This window comes from Mesoplodon mirus, assembly GCF_964341445.2.
Source record: "Mesoplodon mirus genome assembly, chromosome: 14".
NCBI classification, from domain to species: domain Eukaryota; kingdom Metazoa; phylum Chordata; class Mammalia; order Artiodactyla; family Ziphiidae; genus Mesoplodon; species Mesoplodon mirus.
In genome coordinates, this window is record NC_138990.1 from 7,089,572 (window position 1) to 7,107,661 (window position 18,090).

Below are 18,090 nucleotides of genomic sequence, written 5' to 3' on the forward strand. Positions count from 1 at the left end.
TAGTCTCTCCCTTTACCAATACAATGTTTCTTTAATTACTATACATACTTAAAATTTTATTAAAACATCAGATAGTTCCTCCTGTTAATGGTTTAGTGATCTTCCATAAGAATTTTGAAATTACATTGTCAAGTTTTTTGAATTTCAATTGATAATGTGATTGATTACTCTGATTTATAGTTTAATTGGAAATGTTTGAGCTCTTAATTATATTGACTTTTCCTTCGCATTAGGCATCCATGGGGAAATAGTATATAATTTCTCTATTATGAGCTCTAATAATATTTTAAAATATTCTCCATAAAGTTCTTAGTTTAAAAAATAGGTGTATCTTCCTGGTTTGGATAATATTTATGGATATTTTGAGTATGATATTTTATCTTATATTCTTTAATTGTTTTCATGTGATAACTTTTTATTTCTGTAGGATAAATACTTAGGAGTCTAATTGCTGGGCCATATGGTACTTTCATATTTAGTATTTTACAAAACTACCTATTTTTCATAGGGCTGCATCGTTTTACATTTTTACCACAATGTATGTGTGATTCAGTTTTGTCACATCAAAAAAAAATAGACATTCTAATATGTATGTTATGATATTTAATTGCCATTTTAATTTGCATTTCCCTAGTGACTGATATTGAGAATCATTTCATATGCTTATTTACCATTTGTATATTATCTACAGTGAAATATCTCTTCATGTCTTTGACACATTATCAGATTGTTTGATAGTTTTACTGTTGAGTTTTGAACATTGTCTCAGTTCAGGCTGCTAAAACAAAATGCCACAGACTGTATGGCTTAAACTACATTTATTTCTTATAGTTCCAGAGGCTAGGAAGTTCAAGATGAAGGTTCTGGTCAATCCTGTTCCTGGTGAAGATTCTCTTCCTGGTTTGCATATAGCCAGGTTCTTTCTGTGTCCTTCGGTGGCAGAGAGAGAGAAGGGGAGAGAAGAGGGGAGGGAGGGAAGGGGAGAAGAAGGGAGAGGAGGAGAGCGAAAGGGAGAGTGAGAGAGGGAGCATCCTCTGGTTTCTCTTCCTCTTCTTATGAGGACATTAATCTCATCATGGGGGTCATACCACATGACATTATTAAAACCTCATTATCTTTCAAAGACTCCATCTCCAAATATCATCCCATTGATGTTTCAGGCTTCACCATATGAATTCTGGGAAGGTAAATATTCTGTCCACAGCAAGTGTTCTCTATATATTCCAGATAGTAGTGCTTTGTCAGATATGCAGTTTGCAAATATTTCCCTCCAAGAGTGTAGCTTGTCTTTCCATCCTAATAATACAATCTTTCACAAAGCAAAAGTCTTTTAATTTTTATGAAGTCCTATTTATCAAATTTTCTTTTTATGTGTAATATTTCAGGTATCAAGTCAAGAATCTGTGCCTAGACTTGGATCCTGAAAGTTTTCACCTATTTTTTCTAAAATTTTTATAGTTTTACATATTACATAATGTCCATGATCTATTTTGAGTAAATTTTTGTATAATCTATGAGACTTTGATGAAAGTTCACTTTTGGTCTATAGATTACCTGTTTCCCAAAACCATTTATTGAAAAGGCTACATTTCTTCCATTGAATTCCTTTTACAGCTTTGTCAAAATCATTTGGGTATATTTCTGTGGATCTGTTTCTGGTTTCTCTATTCTGTCTCATTGCTTTATATGTTTATCCATTGCCAACACCATACAGTTTTAATTATAGTAACTCTAATAAATCTTGACATCAAATAGATGGATTCTTCCCTACCCTAATTTTTTTGAACATTTGTTAAGTTATTCTAACTCCTTTGCCTTTCCATATAATTTTAAGACAATCTTGTCTATGCCTACAAAAATATCTTTCTGGGATTTTACATGAACTGCATGAAACTTATATCATAATAATCCAAAATATAATCTATTTGGTTTGCTGACACCATTCTTCATTCTAAAAATATTTCACTAAAAATTAAATTTGAAGATTGCTTGGCTTCCTTTGACCATGTGTACCAGTTCTAGTTACCAGATTGTTTGTTTTTTTTTTCTATTTTTTTTCCATTTTAATGTAATCAGGTGGCCACTTGCTTTTCCCTTTCTCCTGATTTGGAATGATTACTTTCTAATCCCAACTTCTGTTTCACCATATACTTGACACCAAATCTTCTGAGTCAGCTTCAAGACCTGTTACTGTAGCTGGATGTGTATCCCCAAACTGCCACTTATGTCTCCCTTATTCAGTCCACCATGTAGTTTGAAGTCTGTGTTCTAATGACCTAACCTGGCTGTCTTCCCATCACATACAGCTGGTTCTGTCTCTTTCATCCCACACCTATCCCTCCTTTGCCTGGTAGGACCCTTTAGTGTCAAAGTTTCAGTCTGGAACTTTGACTGAAAATAATTTGTCCATTACAAATGAATATTATTTACACATCAGTATAAATCATTAGAACATTGTAAGGGAAGTGTCATTTTATGATGCACAGCGATTAGTGGTTCACCTGATATGAAAATATAAACATTTACTTCTATTTTTTTAAACCTATTTTGTGTGTTTCTCCATTTGCTTATATGGTAAAGCAGAACCCGCTAATTATTTCCACTGAGTAATATGTATTTTGTAAAACTCTTCCTGAGTGAGCAAGTACTAAATATTATTTACTTTTAGATTTATTGTAAGAAAATAACATTATTTAGGCTATTCTTTACACGTAAAAAGTATAAGAACATATCTAATTTAAAGAGTGTAAGATTGTATATAATAATAAAGAAAAAAGGAAGCATTCTACAAAGATGCATAACATCACTGAGAAATAAACAGTTTTGTTTTGTTTAGTTTTTGTCTTAAATAACGCTAAAACATATCCTGTGAAAAATAAAAAGATGAGAATAATAAAAAAATAATAATAAAAAAAAAAAACCGCAAAAACAGTTTCCGTAGCAGGCTAAGCAAGAGGTCTGAGGAAGGACCCAGTGAATCCCATAGTCAATGCAGTTTCACCTCTGACAATTTTATCAAGATATTAAGAAGAGTTTCCATTCCATTCACAAAATAGAAAATGAACATGAACAGACATTTGGTAAAAAGAAGAAAGAGATGAATATATATATATATATATATATATATATATATATATATATAGAGAGAGAGAGAGAGAGAGAGAGAGAGAGAGAGAGAGATCCCTCAAGCAAATAGAGGGATATAAATTTGACAGTCTGACAGTCAACAGTTTTGTACTAAATACTTACTATGTATATAATAGTATGCTATAGCCTGAAAATATTTTATTAATGGACCCTGACCTTTTCCCTCAAAGAGCTTACACTGTATATTTACAGATGGCGTAGTCCTTTCTAGTGTTATAAAACAAAAAAAGTTTAAATAATAGTTTGAAATGTCTATACCAGAGATGATACTCAGAAAAAATAGGTGGCAAAGTATACAATAAATAGGTTTGTGAAGACAGAACAAGCACTCAATTAATATTACCTATAATGAAAAGGTACAAGATTACAAATGTTTAAAGAAAGGTGAGATTGCTATTGGCTGGAGTGATTAAAGATGACTTTATGGATAATTTAGGACATGTTCTGAACCTGAAAGGATGGTTATGCAGAGGTTAAGAGTATAAAGTGGGAGATGTGTGAATATTGTTATACAATGTGACGTACCTGAATATCAGTGTGAACGAAGAGATAAAGATCCACTGGTTTATTTATAAGACTGTAGGGAGTATACAAACAGAAGAAAAGGAGAAAGGGAGTTGTTTCCAGAGATGAGAGGAATCTGGGGACCACTGTGGTAAATAAATCATTCTCCAAGATGTTTAATTCACTGGCCCTCAGTTTCCTCATACGTGTAACAAGGGAGATAAAATATATCAAAGGGGGGTGTGCTTCCCTGTTGACGCAGTGGTTGAGAGTCCGCCTGCCAATGTAGGGGACTCGGGCATGTGCCCTAGTCTGGGAGGATCCCACATACCACAGAGCGGCTGGGCCTGTGAACCATGGCCACTGAGCCTGTGCGTCCGGAGCCTGTGCTCCACAACGGGAGAGGCCACAGCAGTGAGAGGCCCACATACCACCAAAAAAAAAAAAAAAGTATATATATATATATATATATATATATATATATATATATATATATATGTCAAAGGGGAAAGGAACATCTTGAGAATTTAAAATGTTTTTTCCAAGGTCATTGTCATTTTTGCTCTATTGCTTTCTCTGACTCATAACTCTCCTGTAAAGCAATGTCCAAGAACTAAAAATGAAAGGTAAGGCAAAAGTTTGTTTTGCTTTTAATTTTGTTCTTTTATGTTTTTAAGGATGACAAAATAATTCCTGTACAGATTCTTGAGAATAATATCAGTCACTATTTCACTTAGTCTAAAGTTTTAATGTCCAAGCTCCATAAACCCTTGTTAGATATTTTCCAATAATCTATTTATTTATTTAACTGCCAATTTATTTTAAACCATTGTTCTTCACTGGATTTTCTTGGAATTAATAATTTTAAAAGTAATTGTAAAGTACAGATATTCAAATGATAGTTGAGACAAGTACTCATGGTGTCCCTTTGACATAGGCTAGAAACACATACAGGTATTGCAAGAGCTTTTTCCATTGAAGAAAAATTTACTCAGATTAGATGTAAATAAAGCTGATGTAACTATAAAGTATCAATCTTACTATGAAGAATTCCCTATGAACATGCCATATTTCTATGGATGGAAGTAGACATTATCCATGCACCCAAACATAATAAGCAGAATCATGACTACTAGGGAATTCCGTGTTGAACAATTACTAAAGGAACTCCTGAAGCTTTAATGTAAACCTGTACATCATTTTACAAGGATGTACTGTGCTGTATCTAACATGTTATTTGATCAGACCTCTTTTTCTTAGTCATAAGAATCAGATTATCTGAACTAAACATTGGAAAGTTCTGCTAAAGAAGACATAAAAGAAAACTGGGCTTTCAAAGTTTTTTTTTTTTCTCCAGTTTTAAATTTACCTCTTCCTAACTTTATGAAGAAGACTCTTCACATTATCTTCAGTATACCTCTATGAATTGTACACAGATGCCAAACAAAATAATTGTTGAATGCCTATTATGTAGCAGGCACTGTAATAGAAATTAGGAATTAAAGATAAATGAATATGATACTCTCTCTTCCCTAGAATTTTACCATACAGGAGGGGAGGAAAGCTATTAAGAACTGATTACAATAAAGTGAGATGACTGCTTTGTTGTTATTAGTAATAAGAAGTTTCATTTAGTGAGGCGGTCCTATTGTCCTGAATTTCATACTTTAGCTCATTTAATTCCCATAAGAAATACATGATGTACAGATTGTATGTGCTTTACAGAGAAGGAGATGCTTGTAATGTGTAGAACCAAGAATGAATACAGTCAGATCTCAGAGTTGGTAAATTAAATGTATTTAAATGCAGTTCTGTCCAAATCGGAAGTTTTCTTAACCATGTCTGCTTCCCCTGAGGATAAATTGGTTCAGTTTAAGAGAATAAAGATTTTACAAAGAAAGTAACATTAGATCTAAACTTTAGAGATGGTTGAGGATAGGGGAGGGCATTACAGACCAAAGATATGAAAGGAGAAAGGCACAGATGTGTGTAAAACAAAAGCTAATCTGGTAAGACACTAGTCTCGCATGTTTAGTGTAGAATTCTTAACAGGAAGGGATTGGAAATTCAAAGGAAAGGTAGTAAAGGATTTCAATAGCCATGCTGAGGGCTATAAACTTTATTCAAGAGGACATGAAACTGCAATAAAAAAATTAAATAATAGAAATAATATTGGGGGCCTCCCTGGTGACGCAGTGGTTGAGAGTCCGCCTGCCGATGCAGGGGACACAGGTTCCTACCCCGGTCCAGGAAGATCCCACATGTCGCAGAGTGGCTAGTCCTGTGAGCCATGGCTGCTGAGCCTGCATGTCCGGGGCCTGTGCTCTGCAACGGGAGAGGCCACAACAGTGAGAGGCCCGCATACCACAAAAAAAATAAAAAATAAAAATAAAAAAAATAATAATAATAATATTGGGAGTTTGTGATCGACATGTGCATGCTGCTATATTTAAAATAGATAACCAAACGACCATATAGCACAGGGAACTCTGCTCAAATTTCTGTAATAACCTAAATGGGAAAATAATTTGAAAAAGAATAGATACATGTATATGTATTACTGAATCACTTTGTTGTACACACAAAACTGACACAACATTGTTAATCAACTATACACCAACATAAAATAAAAATTTAAAAAAAGAAAGATTCAGTGATCTTCAAGACAGATCAATAGAAATTATCCAAATGGAAACACGTAGAAAAAAAGTATAATAATAATAATAATTTGGGAAGTAACACCATCTGATTTGGTTTTCTCGATGATAACATTGATGAACATGTTGGAGTGAGAAAACTCCCCCTCAATTGACATTGAAGTGGTTACTTTAGTAGCAGAAGAGCTAGAAGTCATGAAAGGAAAAATTTTAAGGTGATATTCACTCTCTATCTTTTTTTTTTTTTTTCGGTACATGGGCCTCTCACTGTTGTGGCCTCTCCCATTGTGGAGCACAGGCTCCAGACACGCAGGCCCAGCGGCCATGGCTCACGGGCCCAGCTGCTCTGAGACATGTGAGATCTTCCTGGACTAGGGCACGAACCCGTGTCCCCTGCATCGGCAGGCGGATTCTCAACCACTGTGCCACCAGGGAAGCCCCTCTCTATCTTTTTAATCAGTTCAAATATTACAATATTTTCCAGGCCTCCCTCCAGACCTGGTGACAGCTAGCTAAGTTAAACATACTAATAGACTGCAGATGCTAAGGGTTCCTTATCTACACTTTATCTGTACCTTACAGACACCCAATATTTTGAGTCAGGTTTTAATATGCTTACTGAAAATCAAAGTAGGGTATATAATAATCATCTCCATTCATTCTCATTTACACACCAAACATTTCTTGGGTGCCTGTATATGCCAGATACATTGGGGAGTGCTGAAATATCCACAGTCACTTTCAAACTCCTTACCTCCAAGTTTCATTTGCCAAGGTCAATTTATTTTGTCAATTTCCTCTTTTACTTAATATTGACTAGCAAGTGATATCTTAACAAAAATGAAAATCATCAGAGTTATGACAGATTCTTCTCTTTCTCTAGGTCCATTCAAAATATCTTGACTTTTCTGCTATTGAAATTATTATGTTGTTTATATCCTCAAGGACACTGTGAGCTTCTTTAGGCTAGAAATATCTTCTTTGTGTTTAGTACTGTAAATGGCAACAATGGATACTCAAAATAACTGTTGAACTAAAAGAAAAAATACTTCATTCTCAATCCCAATGAAATAATCCACTCACTAATCATCTCTTATAGAAAACATTGCAACTACCTCTCTTCACTTCCTCTTTATTCTGTTCACTACAAGTTTTCCAAATTCACCTTTAAAAATTAAGATCAAATTAGAATGGTTCAAAAACTGCTAGACACCAACTGGCTATCTACTTTCCCTTTTTCCTTTGTAATAAAACTCATTTATTATTATGTTAAATATTCTCCAGCCAACACAATAATAATGCACTTGTCAGCCTCCCATAAAGTTATGAGTGGCCATGTGACTAGCTAGGCAATGAGATGTACACAGAATTATTCTAGGAAATTTCCTTAAAAGTGTTTTCACTTTTTATCACATTTAGAGCTCTGATAGAAATGATTAATCAATCAGGAAGCAATTTAGATTATGGAATGCACTACTAAGCTACAAGGAGCCCAAATTCATGATGATCATCAAATTACCATGTTACTTTGGGGCTGCATGAGAAAAATATAAACATGAATCTTATTTAAACAATTATATAAAATGTTCTCTCAAATTCAGCTGTGTCTAATCCTGAGTAAGCACAATGGATCAAAATTAAATAATAGTTGTAATAATAATTCTTAATAATAATATGCAAGGTAATTTTAAGAATAATAAGGAATAAATATGGCTAATGACTCTTTTATAATATACAGTTAATGCACTGGATGGTTGTTTATGTGTACAGATAAGATAAGGTAGAAGGAGAGTTAAAATAAACAGCTGAAATTTTGATTTACATGCATATATATTTACTGGAAGACCTTGGCTAATAGCCTAATTTGATTTATGAAGTAACAATAAACCAAAACCAATGTGGGTTTGCAGAGCTAGATTCCAAAAAGAATCTCTATTGTTGTTGTTTTGTTTGTTTGTTTTGGCTGCACCATGCAGCAGGTGGGATCTTATTTCCCTGACCAGAGATTGAAAGGGATTGAACCCATGTCCTCTGCAGTGGAAGCATGGATTCTTAACCACTGTACACCAGGGAAGACCCAAAAATAATTTTTAAATCATCAAACTAGTAAGTCATATTGGTTTCATAAAATTTTCTTACTTTGTAGACCTTTAGAACATCATCAATCTAACTAAGCAGCTCTTGTGAAGATTCATGGAAAATATATATTCTGAACTTGTTACAAATAAACAACATTGAATATGGATTACTCTAGAAGATAGGGGAGACACCACTATAATCCTACCAGAACAGATATTTTTTGTAGCCGAAATTAAAGGAAAAATAGACAATACCAAGTGAGGCTGAGCAACAGGACCTTTGTTGGTAGGTTGTAAAATGGTACAGGCTCTTTGGAAAAAAGCTTGATATTTTTTTAAAATATTAAGTACACATTTTACATACAACACTGAAATTCCAATCCCAGGTCTTTACCAAAGTGAAATTTAACTTATGTTTAAAAAACAAAACAGAAAACTTCTAACATCAATTTGTATAGGGGCATTATTCATAAACCCTAAAAATTGAAACTCAAATGTTCTTCAACATTTGAAGAGTGTATTAAAAAGAAAAAAAAAGCCAAACCTGAGGTGAATCCATAAAATGGGATACTACTAAGCAATAAAAAGGAACAAATTACTGATTCTTAAAAAAACATAGATGAATCTCAAATTTATTAAGCTAAATGAAAGAAAGCAGACTCAAAAGACACATTTACATGAAATTACAGAAAAACAAAATTCTAGGAACAGAATGGGTTAGTGCTTTTGAGCGGCTAAGAGGAATACAAAAGTGAATGGGGAAAACTTGGGGCTTGATAGAATGGTTCTATATGTTGATTATGGATAACTATACGACTTTATAAAAACTCATAGAACTAAATATTTTAAGTAAGAATTTTACTACATGTAAATTATACCTTAATAAATGAGTATGACTCCATAAAAGAGTATATGAGGAAAGTATAGTGGGTGTCAATCAGTGGTCTTAGTTGAACAGAAAAAATATTAAGAATGAAACTTCTGGAAGTACTGTTTCTGACACAGTAAAAGTACAATTACCATGTTTTCATGAATTGTAACACAGAAGAAAAGTTTAAAAATTAATGATTTAAGCATCTATCACAATAAGTTACAAACATAAAAGATAAAACAAGTACAAGTAGAAGGAATACAATTATACATAAAAGAGGAAAATTAATAAAATACATGTATATATATATATATATATATATATATATATATATATATATATATAATACACTGGAAAGAAACAACAAAGAATTTGATTCTTTGAAAAAATGATTAACAGATGTATATTGTTGATTGATCAAGGGAAAAAAATGTACAGTTGTAAAAATTCAGGAGTAAAATATGTCATGCATATCATAAAGATATTAAAATAAAAATAGTTATTTTGAATGACTTGATGTTAATATTGACATTTTAAATATGAAAAACAAATTTCTAGAAATTAAGACTATTCAAAAATTGCCTTAAATTTTTTGAAAATCTGTTTAGATGGCACCATTACCATATTGTATTTAACATTCATATAAAAATGAATTGAATATTTGCCATAATCTCTCCAGTTATTACACAGGAGTATACACTTCAGAACTCTTTATATAGAAGTATATCCTAGAAAATACTGACAAAAAGTCACTAGAAAAAAAATAGTCTAATCTTATCCATAAATATAGTGGCAAAATTCGTAAGCAAAATACTAACTCTAAATAAATTTTATATATATATGTATCATCTATATATATAAAATATATTATATATATATATATATATATATATATATATATAATACTACTCGGTACATACAGGTTTATTATACTATAGTTTGATTCATTATTACAAAACCAGTCAATGTAATCAATTATGTAAAAATGAAAGGATACATATAGCATGTGATAAAACTTAAATGCATATTACTAAGTGACAGAAGCCAATTTGAAAAGGCTGTATACTGTGTGATTCCAAGTATATGACATTCTGGAAAATGAAAAACTATGGTAACAGTAAAAAGATCAGTACTTGCTAAAGGTGGGGGATAAGGAAGAATGAATAGATGGAAAACAGAGGATTTGTAGGGCAGTGAAAATACTCTGCATGATAATATAATGATGAATACATGTCATTATAGATTTTCACAAACCCACACAAGGTACAGCATGAAGAGTGAATTATAATGTAAATATGGACTTTGGTGATTATGATGTGTCACTGTAGTTGCATCACTTGTAAACACCACTCTGGTGGTGGATGCTGATAATCGGGAAGGCTATGCATGTGTGTGGGCTGGTGGTATACAGAAATTCTCTGTACCTTCCCCTCAGTTTTCTGTGAACATAAAAATGCCATTAAAAAATGTTTACAGGGCTTCCCTGGTGGTGAAGTGGTTGAGAGTCCGCCTGCTGATGCAGGGGACACAGATTTGTGTCCCAGTCCGGGAAGATCCCACATGCCACGGAGTGGCTAGGCCCATGAGCCATGACCACTGAGCCTGCACATCCGGAGCCTATGCCCCACAATGGGAAAGGCCACAACAGTGAGATGCCCACATACTGAAAAAAAAAAAAAGTTTACATTACATCCCTAGTACTTACTTATTTTATAACTGGAAGTTTTTACCTTTTGACTGCATTCATCTAATTATATATAATTCTATATAATTTTCATAGTGGTTATAACCCATGGGATAAGGAAAAAATAAATAAATTATAAATAAATACACCAATGAAAGTATTGTTGCTTAAAAATAATAAATAAAATGATTATTCAATTTATTTTATTAAACACAAAGTCAATATGTAAAATTTAAGTATATATTAAAACTCTAGCAATAGGCAAATAGAAATTAAGCCAAAGATACTAAATACAATAGTTTCAAAAGTTATTGACAAGAATCCATAAAACATGATAGGTGTGTGACCATTATGAATAAAGAAAATCTGTATTGAAAACCGTCAAAGAAGACCTACATAAGAAATATATTCAATATTTTAGATTCAATGAATTTTTAAAGATATCAGTTTTCTCCAAATTGATATGTAGATTTAACAACATCCTAATAATAATATCCAAAGAAATTCCACTTAAACATTCTAGCTTCATTTGTGTTTGTGTATTTTATCTATATATCTATATATCTATATATGAACATGGAGCGATCCTTGAATAACCAAACCACTCAAAAAAAAATGGTGGGACTTATTGCCTCACTGGATAATAATGCTGAATATAGTATTGGTGCATTGATAAATAAATAGACCAATATAACAAAATGGAGACTCCTCCCCCCAAAAAAACCTCACACTTTTACATACATTTGATATAAATGACATTGAGCACTACAGAATTCCGGTGAGAGGTTAGATCATATATTAAATGGTTTTGAGAAAATTGAGTGACCATATGCATTGTTTAAAAAAATAAAGTTAGGAAAGGCACAAAAAAGTGCAAATTATAACTGACAGTGTATTAGTATCAAGACTATATAAAGTACTCCTATACACTGGCATAAATGGGAATCTAATACACACCAATAAATATGACAGGTCAACATAGACTACTCGAAAGACAAAATTCACATGTACACATGAAAACGCTTTAAGCTCATTATTAACTGAAGAAATGCTAATTAAATCACTCAGTTCCCTCCAAACTACACCTACTCTCCATTTTTTCCTCCCTATCTGCCTGACCTTCCTGAATGATTTAACCTAGTCATTAAGGAAGCCCAAGAAAGGTAGACACCCATGTGTGTAAGGTTTAAGAGTGGGGATAGGAGGTGACCTGCCCCAAAGTGTCAAGACTTGAGTTGGATGAAGACAGTGTAGGTACAGAAAGTTGGAGGAGGCAGCTTGGAGTACAATAGTTGATGTGGGGTAGGAGAAACATCCATGTTTTTGTGACAGCAGCAACAAGAGCCTAGCAAAGTTTGTCTTTGCCCAAGAAAGAAGAAAAGGATAAATATGTGGGTTAAAACTGGCAGCCTAGTGTGCAGTATCAGACCCTGAACAAGAAGAGATCATTCATATAGGAGGGTAAGCAGGGATGGTGGCATAATGATGATGGGTGTCTGGTTACTTATATGAAGGCGTAGTCAATAGGTAAATATATTGAGGATAATGGAAACCAAGTGGATCACTGTTGGAGAAAATAGTTACACATATGAAAAAAAGAGAAAACTGGAACAAACTCTGTGGTGTGGAATTGAAATTGTAATTATTGGAGATGAGTCCTAATTTTCAATATGTGTAGATTATAAATAAATATAAATGTAACTCTGTGTGTGTGTGTGTGTGTGTGTGTGTATTTGTATTCACTCCCTAACATAACTCTTTCTACTAAGATGATTAGGAACATCAACACTTAAGTAGCAATGTGCATGACTAGTTTGAAGATCTTGGTTTCTAAATAACATTTTACATTAAATTAAACTAGGCCTCCTTGAAGAAATGGCTGATTTCAGAACTGGCCAAGTAGAAGTACAATATAAGCCTGGAACATTGTTTATGTCAGAAAACAAAGAAGTGCCCAAAGAATGACAGGGACAAGACAAACAAACACAAGAGCCATCTTAAGGTGGCTCTCATTGGAAAAACCTGGAGGAATTTGATCACAAAACAAACAGTGATATTAATGGATTATGATGCTTTGAATAAAATTAAAACCATCAATTCATTCCAATAGATAGGTAGATGATAGATAAATGGATGATAGATGGATAGATGGATGGATAAATAAATGCCAAAGATTTTTTTCTTTTAGTAAAATGTTAAATAATAAATCAAGAAGAAATGATAGAATTAGAAATTGACTATTGATTATCATAGTTAAAAAATAATTCAACAAAGAACTATCAATGGTGTAAAAATTAGTGGGTGAAAGTTTTATGAAAACAGGATTTGCATAGTCTCAAAGCACTTCCTAACAAAATGCACTTTAATTATAAAGGGAAATAAAGAGTAACCTTATAATTAAAAATCCTGGCAAATATTTCCTTAATCAAGACACGGATGTTAATATCTCCAGGTAACAGGCAAATCAAAATTGTGTACCCCACTCTAGAATGCAATGAGGAGAGAATGACAACACTCTGAGATGTTCTTTCAAAAAATGGATTATTTGAATCTAATCATGTTCAAACATAAAACAAACCTAAACTGAGGGACAGTCTAAAATAACTTGCCTGTCACCTTCAAAAACATCCAAAAAAGTCAAATAAAGCTTGATGAACTATTCCAAATTAAGGAAGACTAAATAACAGAACCGTGAAATGTAACTTTTGATCCTGGATTGGGTCTTTTTGTTCTGAAGAACATTACTGGGTCAACTGATAAAACTTGTTTCCAGTCTGTGGATTACATACCAGTAATATATCAGTGTTAGTTTCTTCTTTTGTATGATGTTATTATGGTTTTGTAAGAGAATATTCTTGATTATAGGAAAAATTAAAGTACTTGGGAATGATAAGAAATCATGCCAACAACATACTCTCCAATATTTCATGGCAAAAGAAAGAAAGTGTTTGTACTAGTTTTCCAAATTTTCTGGGATTTTGAAAATATAAGAAAAGAAAAAGAAATACTGAGATACTGAGAAAATGCCAAAAAAAAATAAAATATACCTGCCAGACTGGCAATAATTAAAAAGTATAATCATACCAAGTATTGATGACAGCACTAGAAAGTCTCATACACTGCTGGTGGATCTATATATTGTTTAAATCATATTAGAAAACAAATTGAAACTATATAGTAAATTTGAAAATATGCAAACTCTATTATTCAGCTGTAGTAGTAAAAATTCTACATGGTCCTCACGAGGTTTTCTCCCTGATGTTGCTCCTTACGTTAAATTACATGGCAAAAATATTTTACATACGTATTTAAGCTCACTTTTTAGTTGTTCTTAAAATAGAGAGATTAGGAGAAATGTATGCAATCACATGATCCTTTTTTTATTTAATGGGGTATAGTTGTTTTACAATGTTGTCTTAGTTTCCACTGTACAGCAAAGTGGAGTTTCCTGTGCTATACAGCAGGTTCTCATTAGTTAACTATTTTATACATATTAGTGTATATATGTCACATGACCGTTTTTAAAGCAGAAATTTTTCTCCAGCTGGTGGCAGAATAGAAAGTCAGAGAGATTCAGAGCATGACAGGGATTTATTGTTGAATGCTGAAATGTAGACAGCCTGTGGGAAGGAAGTGTGAGTGGCCTTCAGGACCTGAGAGAGGCACCTAACTGACAGACAGCAAGGAACTTAAGAGACCTCACTCCTACAACCGCCAGCAATAAAATTTGATCAAAAACCTGAAAAAAAATGGAAGTGGATTCTTCCTTAGAGCCTCCAGATAAGACAGCCCAGGGAACACCATGATTATTGCTTATGAAGCCCTAAGCACTCAGATTTATAACCAATGAAATTGTGGAATAATAAATTTGCATTGACATAAGCTGTCAAGCTTGTGATAATTTATTACACACAAAAAGAAAACTAATATGCTAGACATTTCTCTAAGTATATGTCAAAAAATAGTCTCTATGCATGTGTGCATTTGTGTGTATATGAATGGCATAGAAGCATTGTTTAAACAGCTGGAAAATAGAAGGAACTCATATCCATAAACAGTAAAATTGTGGCATATGAATTCAATGGAATACTTCTGCCATGAAAGCAAATGAATAGCAGCTACAAAAATCTGGATAATCTTACAATGTTAAGTAAAAAAATAAGAGATACAAACGAATATATATATAATGTGAATCTATTTACATACAGTTCAAAAACATGCAAAACCCATCTATATTTGTAGAGTTGCTGATATAGCCACTATAAATTAAAGGAAGAAAATAAACACACACACACACATACACACACAAACACAAAATAGCTGCCTTAAACATATTAAATCATATGTACCTAACAGATATTTACAGAACATCCCAACCAAGAGCAACATAATGTACATTTTTCTCAAGTGTATATAGAACATTTCCAAGATACATCATATGTTAGGCCACATAACAAGTTTTAAATATATAAGAGGATTCAAAATATCAAGCATCTTTTCCAGCCACATGGTATGAAACTATAAATTAAATGCATGAAGAAAACTGAAAAAATTAGAAATATGTGGAGATTTAACAACACACTACTGTTTCTTAAGAAGTCAAAAGAGAACAGGTTGAAAAAGCAATCAAAAGAGAAACTGGAAAATATCTTGAGACAACTGAAAATGGAAATGTAACATGCTAAAATTTATGAAATGCAGCAAAAACAGTTCCAAGAGGGAAGTTCACAGAGATAAATGCCTAACTTAAGAAACAAGACAATCTCAAGTAAGTAACCTAACTTTACATCTCAAGGAGCTAGAAAAAGAATGACAAATGAAGACGAAACTTAGTAAAAAGGAAGACAATAACAAACATTAGATCAGAAATAAATTAAATACAAATTGAAAAGTCCCTAGAAAAGACCAACAAAACTGAGAGATGGTTCTTTGAAAAGATAAGCAAAATTGCCAAATCCTTAGCTAGATTCACCAAGAAAAAAGAGAGAGAGGACTCTGGTAAATAAAATCAAAAAGGAAAGAGGAAACATTTCAACTGATACCATAGATATATAAATGATGATAAGAGACTGCTGTGAACAAATTGGACAACCTAGAAGAAGTGAACAAATTCCTAGAAACATACAACCTACCAACACTGACTTATGATAAAATACAAAATCTTAACAGACAAATTATTAGTAAGATTTGATCAGTAATCCAAAAACCTCCCAAAAAAGAAAAGTCCAGGACCAGATAGCTTCATTGGTGAACTCTACCAAATATTTAAAGAATTAATACCGATCCTTTTCAAATTCTTCAAAAAGTAGAAGAGGAGTGAACTCTTCCATATTGTTTTTACCAGGCCAACATTACCTTAATACCAAAACCAGACAAGTATGCCAGAAGAAAAAAAAAAAATTACAGACCAATTTCCTGATGAACTTAGATGGAATATTCCTTAACAAAATATTAGAAAACCAAATTCAACAATACACTGAAATAATCATATATCATGAGTAAATGGTATTTATACCCATGGAAGCAAGGATTTTTACCAATCACAAATCAATGTGATATACCACATTTTTAAAAAATGAAGAATGAAAATTGCATGCTCATCTCAACAGATGCAGAAAAAAGCATTTGACAAAATTAAGCATCAATTTGTGATAAGAACTCTCAACAAAGTGGATATAGAGGGAATATACTTCAACATAATAAAGAATATATATGACAGCCCATGGCTAACATCATACTTAATAACAGAAAGCTGAAAGCTTTTCCTCTAAGATCAGAAACAAGACAAGGATGCCCTATCCTGCCACTTTAATCAACATTGTGTTGGAAGTTCTAGCCAGAGCAATTAGGTAAGAAAAAGGAATAAAAGACATACAAATTGGAAAGGAAGGAGGAAGCTGTCACTATTTGCGAATGACATGATACTATATACAGAAAACCTTAAAAGCTCCATAAATAAAACCTGTTAGAACAAATAAACAAATTTAATATAGCTTCAGAAAATAAAATAAATACACAAAAATCTGTTGTACTTCTATACATTGATATTGAACTATCAGAAAAAGTGGAAAAAAAACACATTTAAATTGCACCCAAAAGAATGAAATGTCTAAAAATATATTTGTTCAAGGAGGTGAAAGACTTGTACTTTGAAAACTACAAGACATTAAAGAAAGAAATTGAAGAAGACACAAATAAATGAAAAGATATTCCATGCTCATAGATTGAGGGAATTAATATTGTTAAATTGTCCATGCTACCCAAATCAATGTACAGATTCAAGGCAATCCTATCAAAATTCTAATGGCATTTTTCATAGAGATAGAAAAAACAATCCTAAAATTTGTATGGACCCATAAAAGATGGGTCCATAATTCAAAAAGAGTCATGTACCAAAATGTTCATTGCAACTCTATTTATAATAGTCCGGTCATGGAAGCAACCTAAGTGTCCATAAAGAGATGAATGGATAAAGATGTGGCACATATATACAATGGAATATTACTCAGCCATAAAAATAAACAAAATTGAGTTATTTATATTGAGGTGGATGGACCTAGAGTTTGTCATACAGAGTGAAGTGAGTCAGAAAAACATGTACCGTATGCTAACAAATATATATGGAATCTAAGGAAAAAAAAAAAAAGAAGTCATGAAGAACCTAGGGGCAAGCCAGAAATAAAGACACAGATCTACTAGAGAATGGACTTGAGGATATAGGGACAGGGAAGGGTAAGCTGGGACAAAGTGAGAGAGTGGCATGGACATATATACACTACCAAATGTAAAATAGGTAGGTACTGGGAAGCAGCTGCATAGCACAGGGAGATCATCTCACTTCATCTTGCTGCTTTGTGACCACCTAGATGGGTGGGATAGGGAGGGTGGGAGGGAGGGAGATGCAAGAGGGAAGAGATATGGGAACATATGTATATGTAGAGCTGACTCACTTTGTTATAAAGCAGAAACCAACACACCATTGTAAAGCAATTATACTCCAATAAAGATGTTAAAAAAATAAAATCGTTTTATTAAAATAAATAAATAAATAAATAAATATAGTGTGTGTGCTTTTCATATTTGCTTGTATTTATTAAAATCTTGTAGAAATAGGTACAATGATAATAATATCCAACAGTTATTGAACAC